Raw genomic sequence first — 19,562 nt, 5'->3', positions numbered from 1 at the left:
CATAACCCACTCGTCAGCTTGTCAGTCCCCCGCCTCCAGACTGATAGTCTTAGAGCAGGACTCCCAGGGCTGCCTGGGGGCTCAGTGGGCTAAGCGTCTGACTCTTGACTTCGGCTCAGGTCATGATCTTGTAGTTGGTGAGTTTGAGACTGCATTGGGCTCTACACTGACGGTGCAGACCCTGCTTTGGATTTTCTGTTTTCCTCTCTCTCTCTGCCCCTTCCTTGCTCATGCTCTCTCTATGTGTCAAAAATAAATAAACATTAAGAAAAAAAAATAGAGCAGGACTCCCTTTGGAGCACATGTCCATTCCCAGGGTCCAGCACCTTCGTGAGTTCTCTGTTTGTTCAGCTAGCTTGAACCAATTTGGCAAACTTTTCCTTGGCACCACAATGTCAGGTGCCGTGGGGGTGATGGAAGAATTATAACACATGACCCCTGATATCAGAGTGATTAAAATCTAGCTGAGGCATAATGACACGCTAAAATGGAGATAGTTGTGCCTGAGAGCAATTATACTTCAGGAGTGTATCATGTGATTGAGAATATAAATGCGATAGAAGCCCTGGGTGAGGGCGTACATGGAAGTCACGGAGGACGTGGAATTTGATCTGGACTGTGAGGGTGGGTAGGATTTGGACGGGGAGTCATAAGAAACCAGGGCAGCCAGGTAGGGGCAGCAATGGGCAAAGGTGTGGGACTGGGAAAGAGCATGTGGTCCTCATGTGACAGCAGGGAGGTTCGAGTGACCGGAGCAGAGAGCTTTTCCAAGGAGGAGGAGGAAATCCGTGTTGGACAGCATCTGGCTTCGGCAAGGAATTTCTGGATTACTTAGGAATGTGCGTGCTGCCTCCCCAGATCTTGTGGACTGATTATGGCACTCTGCCATATACTCTAAAGACAGGTTCACATGTCTCTATCACTAAGTTGTGAGCTCCTAGTCCGGAGCGTGGGTTGCAGAATAATGTCCTACACACACACACACACACACACACACACACACACACACACAAAGATGTCCGTATCCGAATCTCCAGAGCCTGTAACTATTCTGCATTATGTGGCAAAGGGGAATTAAGGCTGCTAGTCAGCTGACCTAAAACCAGATTATCCTGGATTATCTGGGTGGTCCAACATAATCACATGGGTCCTTACAAATGGAACAGAGAGGCAGAAGGGAGTCCGAGGGAGCTGTGACCGCTGGGGAAGGTCAGAGTGACACAATGTGAGGAGGATTCAGCTCACGGTTGCTGGCTGTGGAGTGAAGGAGGGAGTGAAGGAGGGAGCCAACAAGCCTAGGATCACGGGCAGGCTCCAAGTGCTGGAAAGGGCAAGGACACAGACTCTCCCTTAAAGCCTCCGGAGAGGGAAAGAGCCGTGCAGGCATCTTGATTTTACCCCAGGGAGACCCGTTTCAGACTTCTGATGTACAGGACTGTAAGATAATAAATATGTATTGTTTAAGCCACTAAGTTAGATGTACTTTGTTACAGTAGCAATAGGAAAACGGACACAGGACGGACCATGTCTGGGTCGAATTTGCATCCACACATAACTCAGCTGCCTCTATTCCGGTGCTCAGTAAATGCTTCCTTAATGCAACTGCGTAAAGAACCACTGACTCAACATCCCTCCCCGAGAACATAAAGCAAGCTCTACCAACATCCATGGGTGTAGAGCCACGTGCTTCGGGTCAGTTTGCCCTCGGCACAGATTTTGTTTTTGCTATTATAAAATAACATCAGAGCAAGCATCATCCTTCTGTTTTTGAAGCAATTTGCTTATCCTAAGCAGATTTCCTGGGTCAAAGATGATGGACAATTTTTACGGCTCTTGACCCATTTAACCCAACTTAACTTTCCAGAGAGTTAGAGCTAATCGGCGCCCTTGCTTGTAATCAAGCACCACCGTGTACCCACCACTGGGCCCAGCAGGGCCCTCAGGCACAGCCTCCTCCCTGCACATTAAAGTTTTTTCTGCTTTGATATCAGCTGTACAAGCTTTGGTCCCGGGACTCACTGGGGGCCTCCCACCCTGAGCAGACACCCTGGACATTTTGCTGTGGTGGCCTTCCTGGTGGCAAAAGCGACTTCTCCACAGCCGTGAGGAACATTCCTTAGGGATAATGCTGGTCTGGGAGGGAGCAACCTGACAGATCCCTAGTTTATTTTTAGTCAGCAATTACAATGAGACTTTTTTTTTTTTATAGGAGTTGCAAGAACTGATCTGCCTATGTTCAGGAAGCTGGTAATTTTCCAGTGTCCCCAAAGACGGGGCCTGAGAATTGGAGCTGACTGGCCCCAGAGGGAAAAGCTGGTTGCTTTAAAGGTCTGATCCTTTTCTCCCCTTTGCAACACGGTGGGTGGGTGGGATGGTTTGTTTTGTTTTGCTTTGTTTTGTTTGTTTGTTTTGGTTTTGCTTTTGTTTTTAATGGAATCTTTTGTTTACTATGCTAATAAGAGCATCATGGAAGCAAGAACAATATTTAGTCATTTTCCATCTGCTTTCAGCCCATAGGGCACAGACCTGCAGGCTTCATCTTCCCTTAGGAATGACTGTCTTCCCACTTGAGGAGAAAAAAATCACTTTGCCACTCACAAAAGTCTTACTGTGCTTGGGTATGGGGGATGCTGTTCAAAGCATGGGGAGGCAACCAGGCGGGGATGGGGCTAACAGGACCTTCCAGAGCGTTGGGAATCGGAGGCTCCCGGGGAAAATGGGCAGTTCGGGTCTCAGGCTCTCTGAGTGGGCAGGCAGTCGGCTGGCTCTTCCCTCCCTTTTCTCTTTGGCCTCTGTTCTTTTCCCACCGGCCAGCCTCTACCTCTGATATGTCCGTATGATACAAAGCCAGAGAAGCCTCGCCTTTAGGAGGCCAGAGGAATGTCCTGCCGCACCAGAGGCACATTCTGGGACTCCGTCAGGCCCAAAGGTACCTTGGTTTTGCCTGCGCGAGCCTGATCTGAAAAAGGAAAAAAGCCTTTGGACTCTAGAGATCTTCACTGTTGTCCTGCTCCTTCTCAGACTTCCCTCATGACTTCCAGTCTCCAGTCCCCAGGGCCCCAGGGTCCCTCTCTGTGAAATGGCCAAACAATCTCGCTTCCCAGGGAGCGAGCACACGGTGTGCCTTGGGAGAAAAGAGCAACAAATATTTATAAATCCATCACCGAGGTGGCAGCTGAAACAGCTGACAGAGCAGAGCCCAACCCAGTCGGGCCCCGGACCTCCACAGGGCCTGTTTCTTCCTGCTGCCTCCCACCCACACCCTGACAGAGCAGGGCTGACCTCCAGCCTCTCGGTGGGGCCCCAGGCGACTTCCCAGCCCGTGAATTTCCTTTGGCACTTTGAGGCTCCCCCAGGAGGATTCATGAGACCGCAGCAGGAAATGAGGAACAGAGTTTTAAATCAGAAGGGGAAGCAATGTCTTTGTGTCAGATAAGTGGCCTGGATCCAGGGCTGAGAGACTGTGGCGCATTTCTCTTCACAGACAGCGGGTGCTCTTCTAGATGTGGTTATGGCAACAAAATAAATGATGGATAATTGCTTTTGTGACAACTTGCCAATTAAATTAGACTCAGCAGAATAACATAATGACAATTTGTTATGCTCCGGTGGGCACTAACATACCAATCATAATTAAATGCTATGACTGAAATAGAATACCGCTCGACGCAGGAATATATAACCCCAATTCCCTCTCCGTGAAACATTATAGGTTGAGGCTTGATTTTAATTTCGGAAAGATAATGGCATTAGTGCATAGCCAAGTGGGCTTGTGGAGAGGCCTGTGGTGAGGGAGATGGGCCTGAGTGGGAACACCAGGCCTGTGAGGAAATGCCCTGGGGGCTGAACTCCAAGGTCGTGGGGGAAGAGCCAAGGAGCCCCTGGATGTGAAGACGGTGCTTCACGGGCTGGGGACGTGCCTGGTCCTGTCAGCGCAGCTTGGGAAGGAAGGGAGGAGGCCTTTGCCAACGGCTTCTGCGGGAACAGGGCCCGTGCTGTGGCGACTCCAAAGACTCCACACCAGAACGTTCCGGGAGCGGGCAGGCACATCCTCGAATGAGAAGCCCAGGCTCACGCTTCACGATAAAGGTGCATCGAAGGCCTACTTCGTGCCAGGCCTAGATCTGGTACTCTTCGTCCATAAGGGATCTTCTCCTCACATCCCTTTACTAAAGTAAGGAACCAGCCTCAGAGATGAGGGACCTCCTCAAAATCACAGTCAATTCAAACCCGGATCGTCCGCCTTCAAAGCCACTTCCCCTGTCTCCGTGATGTTCTTCCTGGCTGGATGAGGTAGTTTGTCAATACACACAGGGAAGGAAACACAGGAGAGAACCGGTGAAGCAGGCCCAGCGGAGGCAAAATGTCCGCCGAGGTCACACCACCCTCCCCGCCTCACAGCTGACTGGGCCAGGAGGGGACAGGTGACCCAATGGGAGCCTATCAGATTCTCCCTCTGGGAACTTTTCAACGGAGCGACTGCAGTTCCATAACACGGTAATGAATGTGCACGTGTGTCTTGATCTCTTTGAGCTGCTCCAGCAGAATACCATAGACCGGGCTGCCGGTCTGGGAAGTCTGGGAAGTCCAAGATCAAGATGCTTGTAGATTCGGTGCCTGGTGAGAACCCCTTCCCTGTTCATAGACAGCTGTGTCCTCACCAGGTCCTCACATGGTGGATGGGACAAAGGGCAGTGTGCTGGGGTCTCTTTTATGAGGGCACTAATCCCGTTCGTGAGGGCTCCACCCTCATGACCTAATCAGCTCCCAAAGGCCCCCACCTCCACGTACCATCTCACTGGGGATTAGGATTTCGATAGATGAATTTGCAAGGTACACAACCTTTCAGTCCACAGCAGCATTGATTTTAAAGGAGCTTCTCTGGGGCGCCTGGGTGGCTCAGTTAGTTAAGCATTTGACTTCCGCACGGGTCATGATCTCACTGCTGGTGAGTTCAAGTCGCAGGTCGGGCTCTGTGCGGACAGCTCAGCGCCTGGAGGCTGCTTGGGATTCTGTGTCTCCCTCTGTCTCTCCCCCTCCCCCGCCCACACTCTGTTTCTCACTCTGTCTCAAAAATAAATAAAAACATTAAAAATAATAATAAATAAAAGAGCTTCTCTGTATTATAATATACACACTAAACACGCAGCACAAAAAGGGCTGCAACTCAACTATCAAAAATGTGACCTAAATTGGATATTCCACTAATAATAAGTATTAATCATGTACTCAAGCTTTAATATCTTTATTGATGCATTAATACCAAGCCAAGTTCATAAACGATTTGAGGTGGCTTTTAAAAATCAGGTAATTGAGCCTGGCTGCCTCAGTTGGTAGAGCATGCTTGATCTTGGGATTGTAAGTTCAAGCCCCACGTTCGGCCTAGAGTTTACTGTAAAAAAAAAAAAAATCAAGTAACAATTATTTATTTATTTATTTTTTAATTTAGAAGGTGGGGGGCACCAGGGTGGCTCAGTCCGTTCAGCGTCTGACTCTTGATTTCAGCTCAGGTCATGGGACTGGGCCTAGTGTCCAGCTCTGTGCTGAGCCTGGAACCTGCTTGAGATTCTCTCTCTCTCTCTCTCTCTCTCTCTCACCCTGCCCTCCTCCCCCACTCATGCTCTCTCTGTATATATAATTTTAAAAATTAAAATAAAGTAAAATTTAGAAAGAGGTTCTGTAGAGATAAAAGGGATGATTGAGGTTTCTCTCTTTGTCTTCAAAACTTTACTGAGCTTATTTCAAAAATAAATAGTGCGAAAACAAATCATATAATACTGAAATGTTTATAATAAAAATCGACCCCCATCAATCCCCTTTGCCTACGATGACCACTGACATCAACTCGGTGTGATTTCCTTGGGCCTTGCTTCCCTTCCCGCACCTTCCTCTGAGTCTGAAAGTGGAGCTGAGCATTTATGGATACAATGATAGGTTATCTGGGATTTGCTTCAGATATTTCATGTAATAGTCAATTTGCTTTTTGCTTTAACTAACAGCTTCTTGTGGACCTTATTCCAAATCTGTGTAACATAGATCAGCCCTGTCCTTTCTAATGGCTTTCTATTGTATGGATATCCCATAATTTATCCAACCTCTCTTACCTTGATGGATTGTTTGCAATGTTTTGCTGTAACAAATGATGCTAAGTAAATATACTTGGGCATACATCTCTTCTTTCGCTCTCTTTTTTTTTTAATGTTTATTTATTTATTTTGAGGGAGGGGAAGGGAGGGGCAGAGAGAGACAGAGAGAGAGAATCCCAACCCAAGGCTTGATCTCAGGAACCCTGCATCTCTTCTCTCTTGACGGTAGGTTTCTAAATGATAAATTCCTAAAAGTACAATTTCTGGGTCAAAGGGCGAATGTGTTTTAAATGTGGTTTTTTTGTTGTTTATATTTTATTTTTTAGAAAAAGAGAGCACGAGTGGGGGCAAGGGGCAGAGGGAAAGAGAGAGAATTTTGAGTAGCCTCCATGCTCAGCACGGAGCTTGACGCAGGGCTCGATCCCATGACCCTGGAATCGTGACCTGAGCCGAAATCAAGAGTTGGTCACTCAACTGACTGAGCCACACAGGCGCCCCTTGGGCAGATGTGTTTTAAATTTGACTGGTATTGGGGCGCCTGGGTGGCGCAGTCGGCTAGGCGTCGGACTTCAGCCAGGTCACGATCTCGCGGTCCATGAGTTCGAGCCCCGCGTCAGGCTCTGGGCTGATGGCTCGGAGCCTGGAGCCTGTTTCCGATTCTGTGTCTCCCTCTCTCTCTGCCCCTCCCCCGTTCATGCTCTCTCTCTCTCTGTCCCAAAAATAAATAAACGTTGAAAAAAAAAATTTGACTGGTATTGCCGAATTATTCTTCAAAAACATTAGTGCAAGTTGCAGTTTCAACTACGTATAGCTTTTATCTGTATTCTTCCAAACTCTAGATTGTACCAGTCTGGTTAACCTTTGCCAGCTTTGACAGGCAGAATACCCCTCCTTGTGTTCATGTGTGTTGTTTTAATTGTTGTTCAGTTTGCTCACCTTTTCACGCTTTGTCTGCCATGTGCGTTTCTTCCTCAGCGAATTACCTGTTCATCACCCTTGCTCATTTGTCTATGGGATTTCTCTTTCTTACTGCTTTGTAGCAGCCCTCTGTGTGTTATCGACATTAGTCTTTTGTCTAGTATATATGTTTAAAATGTTTTCTTCCAGGGGCGCCTGGGTGACTCAGTTGGTTACGTGCCCAACTCTTGATTTCAGCTCAGGTCATGATGTCAGTTCATGGGTTCGAACCCCGTGTTGGACTCCATGCTGAAAACACAGAGCCTGCTTGGAATCCTCTCTATCCCTTTCTTTCCGCCCCTCCCCTGCTTGTGCGCTCTCTTGCTCTTGCTCTCTCTCTCAAAATGAATAAATAAACTTAAAAAAAAACACATTTTCTTCCATTTTTTAAGTGTTATTGTGGTATTTGTCATCATACAGAAGTTGTTGTTTGTTCATGTAGTCACTCTTTCCTTGCTATCTTCTGCACTTTGTGTCATGCTCAAAAAGGCCCTGTATTTTCTTCTAGTACTTTCATAGTTTTACTTTTTATTTTTATTTATTTTTTAAAGAACAAATCTAAGCTTTTCTAAAAAAAATTTTTTTTAATGTTTATTTATTTTTAAGAGAGAGAGAAAGAGAAAGACAGCGTGAGTGGAGGAGGGGCAGAGAGAGAGGGAGACACAGAATCCGAAGCAGGCTCCAGGCTCTGAGCTGTCAGCACAGAGCCCAACGCGGGGCTCGCAGTCACAGACTGTGAGATCATGACCTGAGCCGAAGTCAGATGCTTAACCGACTGAGCCACCCAGGCACCCCTACTTTCTGTTTTTAGATCTTTAGTTCACTTGGGGTTTATTTGGGGCATGGTACCAGATAGAGAATTAAACTTAAATGCTCCCTGCAATTCACAACCCATTCCCAACAGTTTATTTCACAACCTATCCTGTTCTCACTGATGTGAAATGCTATCTTTGTCATATACTTAATGCCCATATATGTACCAACTTTTTTCTAGATTCTCCGTTGTATTCCCCTGGTCTAATTGCCTGTTCCTATACCTATATCATGCTGTCTTAATCACTGTCGCTTTGTAATACCTTTGACAGTGAGTAGTTAATGCTATGTTTTGATATTTCAAAATTTGATTAGCCATTCTCATGCATTTCTCCTTGCAGGTGAACTTTATTATCAATTTGTGAAGTTAAAAATCGAACACCTCGGGGCGCCTGGGTGGCGCAGTCGGTTAAGCGTCCGACTTCAGCCAGGTCACGATCTCGCGGTCCATGAGTTCAAGCCCCGCGTCAGGCTCTGGGCTGATGGCTCAGAGCCTGGAGCCTGTTTCCGATTCTGTGTCTCCCTCTCTCTCTGCCCCTTCCCCGTTCATGCTCTGTCTCTCTCTGTCCCAAAAATAAATAAACGTTGAAAAAAAAAATTAAAAAAAAAAAATCGAACACCTTAATGGGACCTAATTGGAATTGCCCTATCTGTATATATTAAGTTGGGAAGGATGGTCCAAGACTCTTTATGTGAAAGAGAAAAACAAAAACTATGCATGGATTTCTCACCTACCCAGGATGCCATGGCCAGAATCCAACAGGCTCCGAATCAGTTCTGGAATGATCCTGCTCCAGATCCAGTTCTGGAATGTCACCCTCCACTCAGCCTGCTCAGTAGTCAGTTCCTGTGTTTTCTTCCTGTTGGGCTCCAACTTTGATTCCTACTTGCATATGAGTTATGTGTTTCTCTGGCCTTTCAAACGCCTCTTATTCTCCTAGCATGGCATGGCTGACTATTCTCCAGTATGCCCCCTCGTGCAAGGGAGTGGTCTCACCCACCGAAGCTGGCCAGTAGGGTCAGGATTGGACAATATCTTCCATGTCATGGTAGCAGGAGGAAACATGAATCTTCTAGCTCAAACTCCCTCCTCTGACTTCATTGCCGTAACACAGAGATCATGGGGAAATGACCATGGGCTTAGACAAAGTTACAGAAGAAGTGGCTGGTTAGGAAAAGTATTTAAAAAAAAGTTTTTTAACAGTAGTAACAAGTAACACCTTTCCCTAGTATCCACCTTTCCATTCCCTGAAGAGAAATAAATAGAAAGGAAATATTCTAAGACTGTGTTGCCCAAGATTCCACCAGTTCCAGAAAGAGGCTGCCTTCCTGATAACTGGGATGTTTATCCTGGTCAACCTGAAATTTCTACCATTTTAGATATCAGATTCCCATGAGTGTCTGACAGGGCCAGGACTAAGGTGAGGCAGGTGCCAAAAGTACATTTGTATGACCTTGAGAATGAGTGGCTCCTTGAATTTGGGACCTACTCTGGCCCAGCCCTGGAGTTTGATCCTTTGTGTGGATACTGTGGTCTCTGTCCAGACCCTCTCTGCACCGTTCTGGCTACTGAGACTATCAGCTGATGATGGCTTGTGGCTAACATCCCTCACTGGGGGTCACTCTAGCCCAGGGAACTGCCTTGCCCCAAATCACACCCCTTCCAGGGGGCAGCCTATGGCCAAGGACTGACTATGGTGGGGGTGCAAACACTCAGCCTCCTTTTTTTTTTTTTAGGTTTATGTATTTATTTTGACAGAGGGAGCAGGGGAGGGGCAGAGAGAGAGGGAGAGAGAGAATCCCAAGCAGAGAATCTCTGCACTGTCAGCGCAGAGCCCAGTGTGGGGCTTGAACTCACAAACTGTGAGATTATGACCCAAGCCGAAGCCAGACGCTTAACTGATTGAGCCACCCAACGGCCTCCTTTTCTCAACTGGAAGAGTTCTGAAGAGCTGTCCCAGCTCCAGAGTGCCAGGACCTCAGCTCCTGCCACCAGTCAAGAAGTACGATGCCGCACTGTGAGTGCGGAGCCTGCTTGGGATTCTCTCTCTCTCCCTCTCCCTCTCTCTCTCTGCCCCTCTCCTGTTCTCTCTCTCTCTCTCAAAATAAACAAAAGAAAGAAGAAAGGAAAGGAGGGAGGGAGGGAGGGAGGAAGGAAGGAAGCACAGTGGCAAGGGGGAAAAAAAGGCAGCACAATGCCTGGTAGGCCCCATCAGATCCTGGAGGTTCCAAGGTCCACACTTTGGACATCTCCATAGAGATGGAGCTAACTTACTGTACGAAGCAAGTGAATCTGAACAGCTCAAAGAACAGTCTGCCATGGGTTCTGTCTGCTGAGATTGCCCCTATTCAGGGCCACCCATCCATCCTCAAGTTGTTGAAAACATGGGCTACTGATGGCTCAGAGCTTCATGCTGGAAATTGCTTTACCCGAGGTGCACCCCCGCCCCGGGGATGGCCCTAGCAATGACTAGTTGAAGGGGGACGGGGATACAAAGGCCCATCCCCATTACCTGGGGAAAACTTCGAAGGGCCACCCCACTTGCAGAGTCTTTGTACAATTAGCAACCACACTGGGGGACATCTTCTCCCTCTGTCTGATCCTGCCTTCCTTGCCCCCTTCCAGGTGTATCTCCAGAGAACAACCCTAATTAAGGGTTTACATGTGTCTCTTCATCTCAGAGTCCCCTTCCAGAGAAACTTCCCCAGACTCAGGCTGAGATATTAGGAAACTCCAACGATGTGGACTTGGTTCCCTGACACAAGGAACCCCAACAGTTGTACAGCAACCCATTGATCGACAGTTAAGCCTTAGATCAATTTTCAGGTTGGCTGTTTCCAAACTGTCCCCTCTCACCGGGGTTCAAGGAAACTACCCAAAGAAAGGAGAATGCAGCCTAAACCACACTTCATTGGTGAATTTCACTCACATGCCCTTTTTCCTCACTTTGAATCATACGACTCAAGAAAACTTTAAGTATTAATAGTAAAGCCTTCAGCAAGACAAGGACGAACCCAGGGACATCTGCTAGGGAACACAACCAAGCTTGTCCTTCTGAAAGGAAAGGAAGAGAGATTAGCAATTATGATGTCTACAGGGGGTTCAGTGTTATACAGGAATATTTTTAGTAAATGACAGAGAAAAACGTAGAAAACAGGCTGATTGATTGACAGACAACCCAATTTTTAATCTGGACATCTTTAATAAATTCTGCAATGCAGGATTATCAATCTTATCTTACCTGGATTTCTACTTTCGCAAGGAGATGCCCTTGATTTTAGAGGCCAGAATAAGTGGCTTCTTTATCAAAAGGTTCACAGTAAATGGCCAAGCCTGAGCAGCTCTGAGCCAGCCCCCAGGAGCCAAATCTCATCACCTTTTCACGGTAAAAGAGTTTTTCTGACTAGTCACACATAGGGAATCAATCTTTTTTACGTAAATCCTTCTGGACTTAAATACAAGCAAAATGCAAATGCCAACTTCACCTGGATGTGGAAATGCGGTTCTAAGGAGCCAAAGTCACTGTGGCATGTTTCATGTGTCAGCACAATGAAAGCTTTTTCCATCCGGGGTCTTTTTTGGCTCCTTCAACCCTTGGAATCAGGTGCAATGCTATTATTATCCCCATTTTGTTGATGAGCAAACTGGGGCTCTGAGAAGTTAAGTAATTTGCCCAAAATTATGAAATGTATATGGGAGAGCTGGAACCCCAACCAACCCACCTGAGGTAGAGCCCGTATTTTTAACTGTGATGTTTTAGTCTGATATCCTACAGATGTTAGCAATGTCATATAGCATTGCCATAGCATCATGCCGCTTACATTTCAGATTTTAACACTTACATATCAAATGTAATATTATATTTTCTATGACAATTTAAAAATGTGAAGCTGTATACTTTTTTTTTTTGCTTTTTTTTTTTTTTTTTTTTTGCAAAATAAGGGTGTGGTATATTGTCTGTTGTCTGTTTTCCAGATTTTTCAGTCAATTTGTCTATAGGTGTTTCTTGCTTCCATATTAATGACACTTTTCAAATTATAATTTTTTAAAGTCACAAATAAAGGCCAAAGGAAGTTCTATGTCTGACATGAGGAATGGGAAGGAAGAACAGTGATAGATAGCTGCATATTTGTTCTGTAACAACTTCTTCTTTATTGTTCTCTGCTCTCCAAAGATATCTTCAAACTTATGTTATTTGTTTAAACATAGTAAGAAGGAAAAGTCATTTATTGTCTGTAGTCTGATGGCTTCATATTGAAAGTTTTTATAGATCTGCTTCTATTGTCTGTTTTTGCTGGTTCTCAACTCATGGAGTCATGTTTCCTTGTGTGTCTGGTTGTCACTGACCACAGTCCAATATCTTAAAAATAATTGATAGGAATAATATAAGACCTAATGGAAAAGTACCTATGCCCAAAAATCTGCTTCTCTAATGCATGAGAGCCATACCAGCCTGGGCCCAAATTAAACCAAGTGTAAGGCCTGAAATTTCCTGGGCCAGGACAATCTGGTAATTGGAACTTTGTGTTGTAGTTCTGTGTGGCAGGTGCTCCATTTCCAGATCTCCCTCACCCACCCACCTCCTTGGACCAGCTCCTGGCCCTCTCTTCCCATTAGGCTACAAGGCTACCCAGGATTAGTAACCCTCAGGGCAAAATCAGCCTCTGTGCCCACTCACCTCTTTATTCCTACTCTTCTGTCTGTTGACCTAGTCATTTCTTACCGTTTGTCAGCAATACTATTTAAGAAGATTTCAGAAGTTATTTTATGTAGTGGGAGAGTTGGTCCAGGTAGTTTACCTTGCCATTGCTAGGAAGGTTCATCCTACAAGTTTCTCAAGAAATAACCAACTCAGCGTGCCTGGGAGGCTCAGTCAGTTAAACGTCCAACTCTTGATTTCAGCTCAGGTCATGATCTCATGGTCATGGGATCCAGCCCCGTGTTGGGCTCTGGGCTGGGCGTGGAGCCTGCTTGAGATTCTCTTTCTCCCTCTGTCCCCTCCCCTGCTTGTGCACATGAGCACACGTGCGTGGTCTCTCTCTCTCTCAAAAAAAAATAATAATAACAATAATAATAAAAGTCAGCACCTGGGTGGCTCAGTTGGTTAGGCAACTGAGTTCAGCTCAGGTCATGATCTTGCTGTGCATGGGTTCAAGCCCCGTGTCGGTCTCTGTGCTGACAGCTCCGAGCCTGGAGCCTGCTTCAGATTCTGTCTCCATCTCTCTCTCGGCCCCTCCCCCGCTCATGCTCTCTCTCTCTCTCTCTCTCTCTCTCTCTCTCTCTCAAAAATAAACATTGAAAACAATAACAATAATAAGTAAATAATAAAAACGAAATAACCAACTCAGAACAAATTTGGAACCCTATGAATACCTGAGGTTTGATTTATGTGTCTTAAAACAAAATAATCAAATTTTCAACAAAGCATCTTTAATTGCGCTCACTGAGGCCTGCAGTTCACAGCCGCACTGGTTTAGCGTCCTCAAAGGAAGGGGGTCTGGAGGTGGGAAGGGAAGACTGTAGGAGTCCCCACAACATCAGGTTCACTGGGTCTGCCACTGAGCCACTGTGCAACCTTGGCCAGTGGCGCCTGTCTTAGCTGGTTTTCTCAACTGGAAAATGAGAAGAAGAAGAAGAATGTCTATCTGACAACGTTGTCGTATGGACTAAACGAGATTAAATAATACATGCAAAGCCTTTAGCACAATGTTAAGTGTCTGATAAACATGATGATTATTATTATCCCTAAGACGCTGATGTCCTCAGACACACACGCACACACACCCTCCCCGGGCTGCCCCATATTCCTCACACGTGCACGTAGATCCAGTCAAGAACCACTGCCTTAGTTAATGATGATTTGAATAAATCACTCAATTCCAGCGGTCTGGTTGCTAAGGACATCATTCTGGAGGCCTTAAAGGCAGGCCTCCTGGATTTTATCTCCCTTAACTCATTCTGTGACCTACAAATTGAAAGGACGACAATAATTCAGACGTGGAAAGGGCCTCGAGACCCCCCGATGAAAGGTACCCCTGCAACCACGTGGCAGGTTGTGCTGTTGTGATAAAGCAGAAGGCTGTTTGAAAATAATCAAAAATTCTCTCAGGAAGCCCAATTATATTTTTACATCAAGAATCAAAATGCCAGTGCCGCAGACTTCAGCCTATCATTCACAAACCTTTTATCCTGTAATTAAGCCAGATCTGCTGCTGGGCTAATTCTTCCCTGAATGACACCACCCTTTGAGCCAGCCCGTATGTCGGCAGAAGACTTCACTCTGATGATCTATTACACCAATACATCACCGCGGTGAGCTGCCTCCTTAATGATTTATCCATAACACATCATCAGAGTGAGCCACACTCATAATATATTGCTCAATAAGTCTGCGGTAGCCAAGGGGGAAAGCCACGAACAGCGGCCAAGTCCGTGACCTTACATGGTTGGTGTCAGCGTGCAGGGCCCATGCTGGGCTCCCCCTTCCTCAACAAATGTTTATGTAGGCGGGAGGGCTCTCGTGCCGATAGGCTTTTAAAACATGAAGAACCATGACCTTAAGAAAGTCTTATAAATCCTGAGCAGAAAAGCCCCTCAGTGGGCAGTGGGGGCTACCCTTCTAAGCCTGTCAAGTAGGTAGAAAGCATTTTCTTTAAGCTCTTACTTGGAAGGCCAGGACCATTGCACTGCAGAAATCCAAAGGGCGCCATTCACATCGCAATCTGTGCACATGGTGCCCCCTAGAGTTGTGCAATGTGCAGCCCGAGCCACCTCACACGACTGCCCTGTAGGAGGTCCTGATTAAGAGCATAGATTCTGGCATCAGACGGCCTCATCTGAGTCAGGTTCTGGGAATAACGGTCCTACTCATGGGGTTGCTATGAGATTGAACAGGATAATGTATGCAGAGCCCTATGACATAGGAAGCATTCAGCCAACATTAGCACGACTGGTAGCAACCTTAATGAATCCTGAGAGCCAGGAAGCTTGTAGGTCAAGGCTGGGGCAGCAGGCAGCCCCCGGGTATTGTGCTCTTCATTCTGTGGGGTCTTGTTTCATTGGTATGTATTTATATCTCGCATCATTCAAAAGAAAAAGGGCCAATTCTTCCCTTTGGGCAAGAGAATGCTTACAGAAATACACACTACGATAAAAATAAGTAGATGGGGTGGGGGGAGGGTGCCTGGGCGGCTCCGTTAAGCATCTGACTCTTGGTTTCAGTTCAGGGCCTGATCTCATAGGTTCATGAGTTCAAGCCCCGCGTTGGGTTCTATGCTGACAGCACGGAGCCTCGTTGGGATTCTCCGTCTTCCTCTCTCTGCCCCTCCCCTAGTCGCACTGTCTCTGTCTCTCTCAAAATAAACTTTAAAAAAAAAATGTAGATAGGGACATTCAGGGAAAGAAAGATTTAGCAAAATTTAGGCAAAAATGGTGCACCAGGGGCGCCTGGGTGGTGCAGTTGGTTAAGCGTCCGACTTCAGCCAGGTCACATCTCGCCCTCCGTGAGTTCGAGCCCCGCGTCGGGCTCTGGGCTGATGGCTCAGAGCCTGGAGCCTGTTTCTGATTCTGTGTCTCCCTCTCTTTCTGCCCCTCCCCCGTTCATGCTATGTCTCTCTCTGTCCCAAAAATAAATAAACGTTGAAAAAAAAAATTAAAAAAAAAAATGGTGCACCAAAACGGCACTGAGAACGAGCCGGGAAGGAGCAACGGGCACACTCACGCACTCAGGCAAAAGTGAGATTTGGCACAGCCATTCTGGGGAGCACACTGGCATTGCCCAGAAAAGTAAAGCTGGGCACACCCTACAGCCCAGCAATCCACTCCCAGGTGTGTGCCCCGGCTCAGAGGAACTCTGTCTTGCACCCGTGCACAAAGGAACCGATGTAACAACGTTCCCTGCACCATCCTGGAGACAGGGAAAAAACTGGAAACGCCCACCAATAGGAAAAGAAATATGTAACGGTACTAGCCAGCTCTTACATAGTGCGCGCTGTGTGCCAGGCATGTTTTAAATGTTTCACATCTGTGACATCATGTAATCTTCACATCAATTCTCTGAGGTAGGTGCTATCATTTGCCCATTTTATAGCCGAGGAAACTGACGCATAGAGAGGTTAATTTGCCCAAGGTCGCAGAACTAGTAAGTGGCAGAGCTAGGATTTGAACCCTGGCATTCTGTCCCGGGGCCAAGCTCTGAGACACCACATAATCATTTGTCTTCTCTTCCAGGTGGAATACTACACAGTAGCGAAAAATGAATTAACTAGAGCTACACGTGTCAGCACAGGTAAGTTTCAAAACATAAGCCTTGGGGCTCCTGCTGCCTCTGTGGGTGAAGCGTCCAACTCGTGATTTCAGGTCAGGCCGTGATCTCATGGTTTGTGAGTTCCAGCCCCACACTGGGCTCTGCTCTGACAGCGCTGAGCCTGCTTGGGATTCTCACTCCTCTCTCTCTCTCTCTCTCTCTCTCTCTGCCCCTCCCTTCATACTCTCTCTCTCTCCCTCCCAAAATAAATTAAAACCTTAAAAACAAAAGCATACTCCTCGAGTAAAACAAAAAATTACAGAGCAATACATATAATATGAAACCACTTATAGAATGTCTTTAAATATGGAAAACAATACCATATGTTTGTTACAGAGGCATATGTTTGGAGAAAAATTATTCTTTTTTAAATAGGAAGGGAGAAAGCAAGTCCAGGAAGAGCCCTCCCACAGGGCTGGGAGGAGGGGGAACGGGGGTCAGGACCAGGTGCTCAGAGGCCTGCGTTTGTCTTTGCTAAGTTCTACGTCTGAAGCTGGGTGGCGGGACATTTGTTATGTATTCCCTGTCATTTTTGTATGCCTGATCTATTTCATAATTATCAAAACACAGCCATCATAAGTTCCTATGCGACTGTGAGCTGCATGTGACCGTCAATTCAGCTCTGAATTGACTCACAGCCAGAACTAGGAGGGACCCTAAGGTGCCAGACTGGCAGAGACCACGACAATAAACTACCCCCGTAGTTCAGAAGCAACACGGGGTTCCTCTGAATCAAGATGTAACAGGAATTTCGTCCATGCGTCACCACAGTGGAAAAGATGGTTAGTAACAGCATTCCTACAGAAATAAAAGGGGGGGAAGGGGCATCACACAGCCATTTTCTAGCGTCCCCCAACGCATGCCAATGGCTTCACGTGAGGGCGGGACTCAGAAGGAGCTGCTGTATGAGGGCCCCTCTCTATTGCCAGCGTCTGGGACATTTCCAGAGCAACAGGCCTGGGTGAAGCAGCAGGGAAGCAGGCAGACTCTAGAAGGCATCGCCCTGGAGGGGAAGGAACTAACCTCGACTCTGGGCAGTTCTCTCCCTCAAACGTCTGCTCCTCTTGCTGGGACACGTTGCTGTGGACACGGCATCCAGGTGGCCAGCGTCTCTGCAGGCTGAGAAGGTCCCGGCCCCGGGACCAGAAGGCATCCACCCTTTGCCTAGTGTTGCTGGCAATCACTCTGACTTCTCACACCCTGGGTCCATCCAGCTGTGTTTAAACCTTTGGTTTTTACCCTCATCGTACAAAGTAGGGAGTCAAGCAGTAGTCGATGGAACAAGAAATAGAGGCGTAAGTACTTTACGTGATTATAATATTGTGATTTGTAAAAAGACGTGCATACTGGTCTCTGCCCCCAGCTCCTAACACAGAGCTCCTGAAACCCTTGTAATTTCCTGCGTGGACAGGAGTGTCTTTTGTTCTAACGAGGTGACTCTGCGTGGCTCCTGGATGAGGGCTGGTCGCTGGAAAGCCCAAGCCGAAACTAGAAGCTTGGAATTTTCAGCCCTGCCTCCCATTCTCTTGAGAAGTGGCGTCAGTGATCAATCACGCCTGCGTGATGAAGCCTCCTTAAAATCCCAAAAGTACAGGGTTCTGAGAGCTTCCAGGTTGGTGGACACGTGGAGGGAGGCGCTGGGAACGTGGTGCGACCAGAGGGGGCATCGGGGCTCCGCACCCCTTCCCCCATACCTGTCCCATGCATCTCTTCCGTGTGGACATTCAGCTGTGTCCAGTGTCCTATGCTTTAATAAACTGGTAAATGTGTTTCCCTGATGCAGTTGCTCTAACAAATCAATCGAACCCAAGGAGAAGGTCGTTGGAATGTGCAATCGGTAGCCGGTTGGTGAGAGGTGTAGGTGATAATCTAGACTTTCAACTGGCATCAGAAGTGAGTGTGCATGTGTGTGTGTATGTGTGTGTGTGTGTGTGTGTGTGTGGGTTGAGGGGCAGTTTTGTGGGATTGAGCCCTTAACCTGTGGGATCTGACACCATGTCTGGGTAGTGTTAGAATGAAAGTAAATTGTAAGCCACCAAGCTGGTGTAGCAGACAATTGCTTGTTGAGGGGACAACACCCGCCCCCACCCTCACCCCACCACATTTGGTGATCAGAAATAAAGTGTTTTATATGGGTGGTAAAGGAGGGTCATGGGGAGGAACGCAGTAGGGAGGAGGGTTTTCCCTGCACAGGAAGGTGGAAAACCAAGTTTTCCCTTACGGAAATGTTCCAAAAGTAGAGGAACCGTGTTAGTTTCCTGGGGTTGCCAGAACTAATCGCCACAAATGGAGTGGCTTAACACAACAGTAATTTCTCTCGTACAGTCTGGAGGTCAGGAGTCTGAAATCAAGATGTCAGCAGGGCCGTGCTCCCGCTGGAGGCTCCAGAGAGATTCCTGCCTCGCTCTTCCAGCTCCGCCCCCCCAAAATGGTGGCTAGCAACCCCCGTCCTCCTTGGCTCGTGGCTGCACCACTCCAATCTCTGTCTTCATCTCCACAAGGCTGTCTTCCCGCTTTGTGAGTGTCTGTTTCCAAAGCTCTCTCTCCTTACAAGGATGCCAGTCATTGGGTTTAGGGCCTGCTCTACTCCACCATGACCTCGTCTTTACTCGATAACATCTGCAAAGACCCTAATGCCAAATAAGGTCACACTCGCGGGTATCAGCAGCTTGGACTTCAACGTATCTTTTTGAGGGGGAAGGGAGTACACAGTTCAACTCCAAACAGAACCTTAATAGGTGTGAATAACAGAGGAACTAAAGGGGGGAAATACCACAGTGGAAGGAAGAGAGAATCTAACTCGCCTCACCCTCCTCCATCATGGCAGAAAGCGAGGACACACTAGCTGCATTAGGGGGTATAAACTGGTGGGCGAAGGTAATCACCAGAAGCACCCAAACTGAAAATAGTTAACCCTGGTTGGCCCCAGGGACAGGCAGAGAGCCCGTTCAGGGGACTGTGAGGAAATTTGAATATGGACTGACGATTAGGTAACATTACAAAATTACTGTTAATTACCATTTTGTCGGCCTTCATAATGGTAATGGTCTTGATGTAAGAAAAGGTCTTATTTTTCAGAGAAGCAAGCTGAAGCCTTGACTGAGAGAGGGTATGTTTGGACTTGCTTTAAAATATAGATGGGGCGCCTGGGTGGCTCAGACTCTTGATTTCGGCTCAGGTCATGATCCCAGGGTTGTGGGATCAAGCCCCATGTCAGGCTCCACTGCGGAGCATGGAGCCTGCTTGAGATTCTCTCTCTCTCTCTCTCTCTCTCTCTCTCTCCCTCTCTCTCCCCCTCTGCCCCTCTCCCCCACTCATGTGTGCTCTCTCTCTCTCTCTCTCTCTCTCTAAAAATAAAATAGAAAACTGGGGCACCTAGGTGGCTCAGTCGGTTAAGCAT

The 19,562-nt window shown here is 47.1% G+C and overlaps 1 long non-coding RNA gene across 1 annotated transcript; it reads right to left on the bottom strand.

Annotated features, from left to right (window-relative positions):
- Positions 1 to 13,265: 13,265 nt before the first annotated feature.
- LOC123381950 lies at positions 13,266 to 19,354 on the bottom strand. Its single transcript, XR_006589599.1, has 2 exons — positions 17,186 to 19,354; positions 13,266 to 13,469 (listed from the first exon to the last, which is right to left on the bottom strand). It is a non-coding gene; the product is annotated as an uncharacterized LOC123381950 (long non-coding RNA).
- Between the last annotated feature and the right edge of the window lie 208 nt (positions 19,355 to 19,562).

Source organism: Felis catus, chromosome E1, assembly GCF_018350175.1.
Source record: "Felis catus isolate Fca126 chromosome E1, F.catus_Fca126_mat1.0, whole genome shotgun sequence".
Classification (NCBI taxonomy): domain Eukaryota; kingdom Metazoa; phylum Chordata; class Mammalia; order Carnivora; family Felidae; genus Felis; species Felis catus.
The sequence above is the reverse complement of the archived record's forward strand: the minus strand, read 5'-3'. Positions and strand labels throughout refer to the sequence as shown.